General features: G+C 45.2%; 1 non-coding gene across 1 annotated transcript; it reads left to right on the top strand.

The window, feature by feature from the left end:
• Positions 1 to 6,895: 6,895 nt before the first annotated feature.
• On the top strand, positions 6,896 to 6,968 carry TRNAK-UUU (transfer RNA lysine (anticodon UUU)). Its single transcript has one exon. It is a non-coding gene; the product is annotated as a tRNA-Lys (tRNA).
• Positions 6,969 to 10,679: the final 3,711 nt, after the last annotated feature.

Here is a 10,679-nt window from a genome sequence, read left to right on the forward strand (position 1 = left end):
AACCAGAAAGGAGAAAAGAAAAAAAAATGTTCTGGCTGTAGTTTTAAAAACTCCCTTCTATCTGCTTATAAGCAGCTAGCAGAGAAAAAAGAAAAATAATAATCTTACTGGCTTTTGCTTTTAACTCACTGGCTTTTGGATTCTGATCCCAACGCTGCACACCATGTCATAGCATAAATCCCCACTCTGAACCTCAGCGTCCAAAAGATGGGGTACCAGCATGAATCCCCCTAAGCTTAATTACCAGCTTAGGTCCTGTAGTGCTGCCACCAACCAGGACTTGCAGTGCCTGGTACACTCTGGTCCCCCCAAAACCTTTTCAGAGGACCCCAAGTCCCAGACCCCCTGGATCTTACACAAAGAAAGTAAACTCTTTCCCCCCACTATTGCCTCTCCCAAGCTTTCCCTCCCTAGGTTACCCTGGAAGATCACTGTGATTCAAACTCCTTGAATCTAAAAACAGAGAGGAGTGCACCTTTCCCCCTCCTCTTTCCCCCTCCCCAAGAGGTAATACAGATTCAAGCTCCGTGAATCTAAAACAAAGGGATTCCACATTTTCCCCCTCCCTTCTCTCTCCCTGTCTCCCACCAATTCCCTGGTGAGTACAGACTCAATTCCCTTGAGCCTCAACAAGGGGAAAAAATCAATCAGGTCTTAAAAAGAAAAAAACTTTTAATAAAAGAAAGAAAAAAAGTAAAAGTTGTCTCTATAATTTAGATGGTAAATGTTACGGGGTCTTTCAGCTTATAGACACTAGAGAGGAGCCTTCCCCCCAGCACAAATACACATTAAAATCATTCCAGCAAAATACACATTTGCAAATAAAGAAAACAATCAAAAAGACTAAGCCGCCTTCTACTGTTACTTACTATTTGAAAAGGAAATTAGAGAGCCTGTAGGTACATCTGGTTACCCTCTCAGAACCCATAGAGAACAACAGACAAAGAAAACACACAAACAAAGACTTCCCTCCACCGAGATTTGAAAGTATCTTGTCTCCTGATTGGTCCTCTGGTCAGGTGTTCCAGGTTCACTGTTTGTAACCCTTTACAGGTAAAAGAGACATTCACCCTTAACTATCTGTTTATGACAGCTGGTCTGAGTCATTTGAAGTGACAATTCTGTGAGAAAAGAATCACTGTGTAGAGCTGCAACTGTACATCAAGTAGTTTTGGCCAAGTGGTTAAGGCAATAGACTAGAACTTCATTGGGGTCTCCCCATGCAGGTTTGAGTCCTGTCAACTACAAAGGCATTAGTGTGTTGTCAGTGCTGTTGTCCTAGTGCCTGAGCAGCTGTGGAGCCAGATCTGGTCTTGCTGTGACACTGGCTACACTTAAAATGCTGCTGTGACACTGCTCTAGCACAGTGGGGTAGACAGCTGCTACACTAAGGGGTGGGGTTTTCCATCCCTGTAATAGTTACATTGCCAGAACAATCTTGCCTTTCATTTAGCACTATCTAACCATGGCTTAGGTCAGCTTAATTATACTGGTTCTGGGGTTTTTCACACCCTGAAAGACTTACTTGTTAGAGGGTTTATCCCATCAACCTTCCATTACCTGGTCATTCTTGCATGACCAGAGAGCAGCAATACACGAAGTTCAAAGGTGCCAACAATTCAATGTTTATTGGGGTAAACTTCCAGCAAGCAATGATTCCAATTTCCTTGCTCAGTATCCCCCTTCCCAGCTCTGACACCACAAAAGCTTGCCTGTGTCCCTGTTCCCCTTCCCTGTTCTTATTTCCCCCCTTAGCAAAACATAATTCTAATTCCCCTACCTCCATTCCCATTCCCATTCCCCCTCTTACTTCCTGATTGACTGCAGACTATATAGTAAAACTTGAGTTCTGCTTAGCTATACCTTAACCAATCATTTTATTGAAATGTAACTAACCAATCCTAACACAGTGTAACATGATTATCTAACGAATTATACCCCACCACCTTAATTGGTTTACATCCAACAAATTAATTATACAGCAGACAGAAACAGTCACAGAACCAGATAGAGATTATACAGACAAGCAATAGGAAAGTGGGGACTACAGTAACAGAACAACAAAGAAATGAGGATTTCACACCCCAGCTGTTGGTAAGTGAGTTGTTCCCAGAAAGGATGCTATCATGGTAGAGGTTGTGGGTGCTGGTTGCTTAACTTTCTGGCCCACAGGGCAGGATTTTGAGGTTCACCATTACTGTCTCAGAATGTCAGCACCCATCTTTTGTTCACTTAAAACATGAGCAGGGACATTACAACACCACAGAACTCATGGAGCTCCAGGGAACGTGTAACTTTAGGTGCAGGTGAGTGTGTCTAAAAATCTGCTGTGCTGTAGAAGGTCTGTAGGAGTTGAAAGAGATGTGCCATCTCGACAGCCCTAAAGAGTTCATCAACTCTTAATGAAAACTAGGGTTCATAAGTCACATTTTTTGTAGTATCAGGATGGTGGACTGGTCTAAAGTGCTAGTTATAAGATTCTTTTTTTTTCCAGTCCCTTGGGTGTTCTGGTCTCTGCACAGAGATGTGGTTTCACATCCCACTCCTGACATTATTATTAATTCTATCCGGAGAAAATGGCCTCACTTCAATCTCCTTTGCAACAATAGAACCCTATTTGCTTAGCTTTTCTATTCCAGTAGTTGTGAAAGAAGCTCCAAACCAGAGGGACACAGTTCCTGTTCTCTCGACCCATCAATTTTTGTCTTTCTTCATTCCAAGCCATTTTCTCAGATACATCTGTATTTCCCACACTTTTATGAAACTTTAGGGTCATCATTTAATTGCCACACAACTGTACTTATGAAGTGAAGTGAAACACAATATTTTTTGGATATTCTTGCAGAAGAGTTTTGCTTTCTGACCTGGAATTGAACAGGGGCTACCCAAGGAAGACAATGCTATTCCCTTTTCTTGACTCATCCAAAACACATAAGTTCGTGGTGCCCTTTTTTTCCTGTTCTTCAAACATCTGTTGGTGGCCTAGGGATACTTGGCCCTGACTCTCGGGGTCCCTCCCTGCCCTACCTTTCTATATGATTGTATTGTGTGGGTTTGTGCTGTGTCATTGTTCCATGCTGAGCTGTTTTGCACAGTGTCACTTTGCACTCTGATGCATTGTTTTGTGTTATATGGTTTTTGCACTGGCTTATGTTGTGTTGGTTTGAGCTGAGCTCTTTTGCAGTGTGTCATTTTGCCCTATGGGGCCATTCATTTGTATGGTGCTGAATTGTCGGGCTTTGCACTCCTACGTATTGTCACTTTGTGCTGTGGAATGTCATTTCACGCTGAATTGTTAGATGTTAGATTGGGGTGTTTCCACTTTTGTTGTTGTTTATATTATATTGCGATGACATCGAATTATAGAGCTGTACAGCTGCAAAGGACCTGGAGAGGTCATGAAATCCAGCCCTCTCTGCTGAGACAGGGTCAAGCAGAGACGATGCGTCAGGGGCCATGTGTGGTCAAGTTCCCACAGCAGTTGGCCCAGGCATGGAGCAGAAGGAGGGAATCAGAGCCAGAGCAGGTTGTCTATGGGACCAAGTAATGTAGAATATCCTTGACCGAGGTTTGTTCAACGTGTTCTTAAAAACCTCCGAGGACAGAGACTCCACAGACACCCTTGGGAGCCTATTTCAGAGCTCAACTACACTCAGAGTTAGAAAGCTGTTCCCAACATCTAACGTGAATCTCCCTGGCTGCAAATTAAGCCCATTACTTCTTGTCCTACCATCAGTGGACATGGAGAAAAATTAATCATAGTCCTATTTATAATAACCAAACTTTTCTCTTTGCAGACATCCGTTAGATGGTTATCATCCCCTCTTCTTGCCTGGGGTAGAATGGAAGAGGAGAAATTCCTCTCTTAACAAAGGATGCAAATGTCAGGTTTGTATAATTTTTGTGGTGCCCAGAATGGGACCAAGTCCTGCCCCACCTCCCACACACACCTGCCTAAGGCTCTGGGGGGGGAGTTTGGGTGTGGAAGGGATAGGGGTTGGAGTCTGGGATAGAATTTGGGTGCAAGGTCTGGGCTCAGTCAGGGGGTTGTGCTGCAGGATGGGATGCAGGGGGCAGGCTCTTGGAGGGAGTTTGGGCACGGGTGTGGGGTCTGGGTTGGGGGTGCAAGAGAGGGTGAGGGGTGCAGCATTTACCTCAGGCATCTCCCGAAAGCAACCTGCACCCCTCTCTGGCAGCAGCCCCTAAGCAGGAGGGCTGGGGGCATCTCTGAGCATGGCTGCCCGCAGACTCCGCCCTTGCAGCTCACATTGCCACCGTTGGCAGAGTTGGCACTTGGGGTGGGGGCAGCGAGTGGAGACCCCTCCACCCCAGGGGCCGCAGGGACGTACCAGCTGCTTCCTGGAGGGGTGTGCCACATGGAGCAAGGGTGGGCAGGATGCCGCCTTAGTCCCCTTGTGCTGCTGCTGGTGGTGGCAGGGGGCCCCGGGCCCTTTTAAATTGCCCAGGGCCAACATTGCTTTGCACAACAATAAATCTTGGAACAGGACAGAAATGAAATGGTAGCAGAACCTAAGGAATTAAAAGCGACTGGATTCATGTGTGTGCACTGACTCCAATTGGAAATTGTAATTTGACTCGCTTTGTGTCTGCAGCCAGTAAAATACCAGGACAAAATCATTCCAGTGATCATGACCCTGGGTTTGAGGAGGCTTTGGTCTTATTAAAATGTAACTAGCATGTTACACTTGAGTTTTTAAAGGTGGCTTCCCCATGTAATCCCAAGTTGTTCTTCCCACAGTTGGCTGATGGGGGACAGCAGGGGATCTCCCCAATCTGGCAGAATCTCTCTGGGCCCCACTGTTATTTCTCCATCTTTTCTCCCCCTAATCACAGACACCCCTCCCCTCCCCATTATCAGTGTTTTAGAGAGACTCCTCCCTCCTTTTATGGGATACAGACTCTCTGTGACAGAGACTGAGTGGGGCTCCTCTCTGCATGGCCCCAATGGGGAAGGAAAGAGACTGGGGTGGGGGAGAAGACAGGCAGAAGGAGTCAAATGGGGCTAAACCAGAATAGGGGAGATTTTCTTCCTGTTAAAATGTACTGGAGACTCATGGCTGAAAAGCCGCATCTTGAGTTAGGTTTGATGCATCAGCCTTACAATCACCAGGCAAAGGTGTGACCTAAACAGACAGATAACTGCCTGCTTCCCAGCTTTTTCCAAGAAACACCTGCAGTGGTGGAACTGGTTAGTGAAAAAGGGAATGGTGCTGGGGTTATGAGTTCAACCCTTATCTAGAGCACTGGTTTCTATTCCTTTTGTAGTTTCCCCAGCTTGCTTTGCTTAATACATAAGGAAAGTGCCCTACTAAGAAAAGGAGAGTAAGTTCTAAAATGTGGAAGGAGGTGCACAGCTTGGAAGCATTCCCCCTGTGCTGCCATTAGTTCCAGTAGATTGTTCACTGGCAGCATGAATTGATTTCTTTGCTGCTGTGAAAGCTGCCAGGAAAAGTTTCTGGTCACCAGAGCTCCCTGCTTCTTCCAGCACATCTCTGGTTCCTTCCCTGCCCCAGTCACTGCTGTAGGAGGGTCCTATATACACTGAGCCAAAACCTTTTCCAAGCCTTCTTAGTGCAGTTAGCAGTGTGTCAATCTCATACTCTGAAGATCCTGAGTTCAATCCTCAGAGGAGGCAATGGGTTTTGCTTGCTGTGCAAGATTTTCTACAACAAAGCAGAGAAAAGAAACTAGTGGAGTGTGGTTTCTAAACCCCCTCCCACCCATTTCACACACACACACACAGACTTTTCTAAGGCATTATCTTTTCCTTCTCTATGGAGCTTGTATTCTTCACAGAGCAAAATAAAACAAAAACATGCAAGTCCAAGCCTAATACAGTATGAAACTCAATACAGATCAAATCTCACCCTCAGAGATCTTCCAATAAGCTTCTTTTGCAGACTAGACTTATTTCTTGTCTGGGCCCAATCTTTTCACCTGGTATAGTCCTTGTTCCAGCTCAAGTGGTAGCTAGGGGATGTCTCATGACTGCAGCCATGTTTGTTTAGTTCCACCCCCTTATACAGCTTTGGTACAAGGCAGGAATCTTTTGTCTCTCTTCTGGGGAACAGCCCCAGGTTTAAGATGGATTCCTGTACCAGGTGACATGGTCACATGTCCTGTGAGGCCCCAAGCCTTCATTCTTCCTGGCCTGACTCACAGATGGTGCAGGACAGAGCCATCTCCAGTCAATTGTCCTGGTTAATGGGAGCCATCAAGAGTCCAAACCATTATTCATGGCCCACTTTTTGCATCATTACAACAGGACCTCAGAGTTATAGTTCATATTTCTAGTTTCAGATACAGGAATGATCGGTTCGTACAAATCGGATGAACACACTCAGTAGATTATAAGCTTTGTAATGATACCTTACAAGAGACCTTTTGCATGAAGCATAGTCCAGTGACATTATATTCACACTTATTAGCATATTTTCATAAAATCCTATAGAATGCAACTTCACAGCAGAGAAAGGGTTTTACTGCAGCACCTGGGAGCAGTTGAGTTTCATGTTCAGGCTGTGGTATGAGTTCCTCCAGGTTTCTCGTAAGCACACAGGGACCTTTGCAGGTGCTCTAGATACAGGAATGGCCCAGATATGATAAAGTGATAGGGATTGCGTTTTCCTTTTTTATATTTGTATTTCCAATGACATTTCTGTTTGTGATTTCATTTTGCTTTGTATAACTGTGTTTTCTCCTGGATTTGATATTTAACTAAAAAAAGACTAAGGCCTCAGGGCGCTGGACGGAGGAGCAGGCTGAGGCTAGGACTGCTAAGAGAGCGAGAGTAGCAGGTTTTCTGTGTTGTTTCCTGCCCTCATTTTCATGACTAGTTTCTCTTCTGCACAAAATTTGTTTGTGTTGCATTTGAGCCTGGCTAGCTCAGTTGGTAGCGCATCAGACTTTTAATCTGAGGGTCCAGGGTTCAAGGCCCTGGTCAGATGAAAAGGGAACCATTCCCTTCAAAATGGAAAGAAGGCCTCTCCCTAGGATGTTATTTGACATCACTTTTTTTCCCCAGGGCTTGGTTTTTCACTAGGAAGAGCCATGTACTGCCTGGAACTGAAGGGGCTACTTCCTCACATGCCCACTGGACTCTCAGTCTGAATTAAGAAAGGCCTCTGGGAGCTGCAGCAAACTGCTGCATGACAACTTGGAGAGCAAATGCAGGGCTGCCCTCACACGGTCATCCACACCAGAACTCAGCAGAGGTCTGGGGGTTCCCTGTTGGTCCCATGATAAAAGGGCCAGCACTCAGGACTTTGAATCCTGCAATCTGAGGTGAAGTCTCAGTGGGATCTTAGGACAATTCCTGTGCCACAAACCCTGCTGGGTCTTCCAAGGCTGTATCTTGCTTTCTTAAAGGCCATGAAAGCCTGTCTTCTGCCCACTAGCTATTGTGACTTGAGCACAAGAGGGGACATTTCAGGCTCCCAAGCAAGAAAAGACAACATGGACTTGTGCTCCAAGTTGGCCCACCTGACTTTTCTTTCTTCTCTTGCTCTTTGTCAGCAAGGAGAAGAAAAAGAAGCTCTCCTTCAAGCTGGAGTCAGAAGGGCGACGTCAGGATGACTTCCTGAGTGCCGGCTCCAGTCCTTTGCTCTACCAGCTGAGCTATCGAAGGGCTGCCACCTCTCTCTCCATGTTTACCCATCGATGTGTTCAGAATGGAGAGGGGTAACTAGTGGTGTTCCCCAATGGTCAGTCCTAGGACCAATCCTATTCAACTTATTCATAAATGATCTGGAGAAAGGGGTAAACAGTGAAGTGGTAAAGTTTGCAGATGATACTAAACTGCTCAAGATAGTTAAGACCAAACAGACAGTGAAGAACTTCAGAGAGGTCTCACAAAACTGTGATTGGGTAACAAAATGGCAAATGAAATTTAATGTGGATAAATGTAAAGAAATGCACATTGGAAAAAATAACCCAAACTATACATACAATATGATGGGGGCTAATTTAGCTACAACTAATCAGGAAAGAGATCTTGGAGTCATCATGGATAGTTCTCTGAAGACAACCACTATGGAGATAGAAGCCCTCTACACCAACATTCCACACAAAGATGGATTACAAGCAGTCAGGAACAGTATCCCCAATATTGTCATGGCAAACCTGGTGGGTGAACTTTGTGACTTTGTCCTCACCCACAACTATTTCACATTTAGGGACAATGTATACTTTCAAGTCAGCAGCACTGCTATGGGTACTCATATGGTCCCACAGTATGCCAACATGTTTATGGCTGACTTAGAACAACACTTCCTCAGCTCTCCTCCCCTAATGCCCCTACTCTACTTGCCCTACACTGAAGACATCTTCATCATCTGGATCCATGGAAAAGAAGCCCTTGCGGAATTCCACCATGATTTCAACAATTTCCATCCCACCAACAACCTCAGCCTGGACCAGTCCACACAAGAGAGCCACTTCTTGGACACTACAGTGCTAATAAGCAATGGTCACATAAACACCACCCTATACTTGAAACCTACTGACCACTATACTTACCTACATGCCTCCAGCTTCCATCCAGACCACACCACATGATCCATTGTCTACAGCCAAACTCTAAGATACAACTGCATTTGCTCCAACCCCTCAGACAGAGACAAACACCTACAAGATCTCTATCAAGTGTTCTTAGAACTACAATACCCACCTGCTGAAGTGAAGAAACAGATTGACAGAGCCAGAAGAGTACCCAGGAGTCACCTACTACAGGACAGGCCCCACAAAGAAAGTAACAGAACCCCACTAGCCATCACCTTCAGCCCCCAACTAAAACCTCTTCAGCGCATCATCAGGGATCTACAACCTATCCTGAAGGATGATCCCTCACTCGCACAGATCTTGGGAGACAGGCCTGTCCTTGCTTACAGACAGCCCCTCAACCTGAAGCAAATACTTACCAGCAACCACACAACAAAAACACTAACCCAGGAACCTATTCTTGCAACAAAGCCAATTGACAACTCTGTTCACATATCTATTCAGGGGACTCCTTCATAGGACCTAATCACATCAGCCACACTATCAAAGGCTCATTCATCTGCATATCTACCAATGTGATATATGCTATTATGTGCCAGCGATACCCCTCTGCCATGTATATTGGTCAAGCCAGACAGTCTCTAAGGAAAATAATAAATGGACACAAATCACATCAAGAATTATAACATTCAAAAACCAGTCGGAGAACACTTCAATCTCCCTGGTCACTCGATGATAGACCTAAAAGTTGCAATATTACAACAAATAACCTTCAAAAACAGACTCCAAGGAGAGACTACTGAATTGGAATAAATTTGCAAACTGGACACCATTAAATTAGGCTTGAATAAAGACTGGGAGTGGATGGGTCATTACACAAAGTCAAAATATTTCCCCATGTTTATTTGTCCCCCTACAGTTATTCACACCTTCTTGTCAACTGTTCGAAATGGGACATCCTGATTATCACTACAAAAGGTTTTTTCTCCTGCTGATAATAGCTCACCTTAACTGGTCACTCTTGTTACAGTGTGTATGGCGACACCCATTTTTTCATGTTCTCTGTGTGTATATTTATATATATCTTTCTGCTGTATTTTCCACTGCATGCAGCCAATGAAGGGGGTTTTAGCCCATGAATGCTTATGCTCAAATAAGTTTGTTAATCTCTAAGGTGCCACAAGTACTCCTCTTTCCTTTTGCAGATAAATTAATGGAGGTTAAGTTCATGAATGGCTATTAGCCAGGATGGGTAAGGAATGGTGTCCCTGCCTCTGTTTGTCAGAGAGTGGAGATGGATGGCAGGAGAGATATCACTTGATCATTAACTGTTAGATTCTGGGGCACTGGGCATTGGCCACTGTTGGCAGATATGATTCGGGACTGGATAGACCTTTAGTCTGACCCAGTATGGCCATTCTTATGTTCTGATGAAGGAAGGGGCAAAACCCTGTGACAGAGTTTCTGTAATGTAGTGGTTATCATATTTGCCTAACATGTGAAAAGTCCCTGGTTCAAAACCAGGCAGAAATATGATGGCTCAATTTTCCCAGCTCCTACTGCCCTGTCCCTCCTGTTGTAGGAACAGCAGTGATTTTAATGCTCAAAAGGTCTATTATACTTCCCCTGCTCCCACTTTTCTCTCCTCTCCCTCTCTGAATGCCTGTGAAGTTGCTTTTCCCCTCCCGCTCCCTCCTGGACTGCTCATGGGATGAATGTATTGGTTGAAGAGCAGACGAGCTCCCAGGTAGACAAGGTGTCTGGGACTCTAATTAGGCAGAGATCACCCAGAGCATGGACACCGCCCAAGGTGGAGTGTGACCAACCAGATACAGCCAAATCATCTCTAGTCGCAGGCCATGAGGTGCAGGCCCTTAAAAGGGGAAGGAGCCACGTGCTCAGGAGAGCACTCACAAGCTTGTACCTCCAGTGAATGCCCTTTGCCCGGACCACCTGGCCAGTGGTTCTCTGCATTGTATTTCATTGTACCTCAGGAAAACTTACCTTCATCGCACCTTCCATAGCTGTGCTGTGGGACACATACCTTGCAGAATCCTGACATCTCCAGTGCCATGCCAGTCCTGGGAGTGTGAGTATGCGAGTGCGAGTGTTACACCCCCCACCCCCGCTTATTTTGAGCTTAGCTGTCATTATAATAA

The sequence above is a fragment of the Gopherus flavomarginatus genome, chromosome 4, assembly GCF_025201925.1.
Source record: "Gopherus flavomarginatus isolate rGopFla2 chromosome 4, rGopFla2.mat.asm, whole genome shotgun sequence".
Classification (NCBI taxonomy): domain Eukaryota; kingdom Metazoa; phylum Chordata; order Testudines; family Testudinidae; genus Gopherus; species Gopherus flavomarginatus.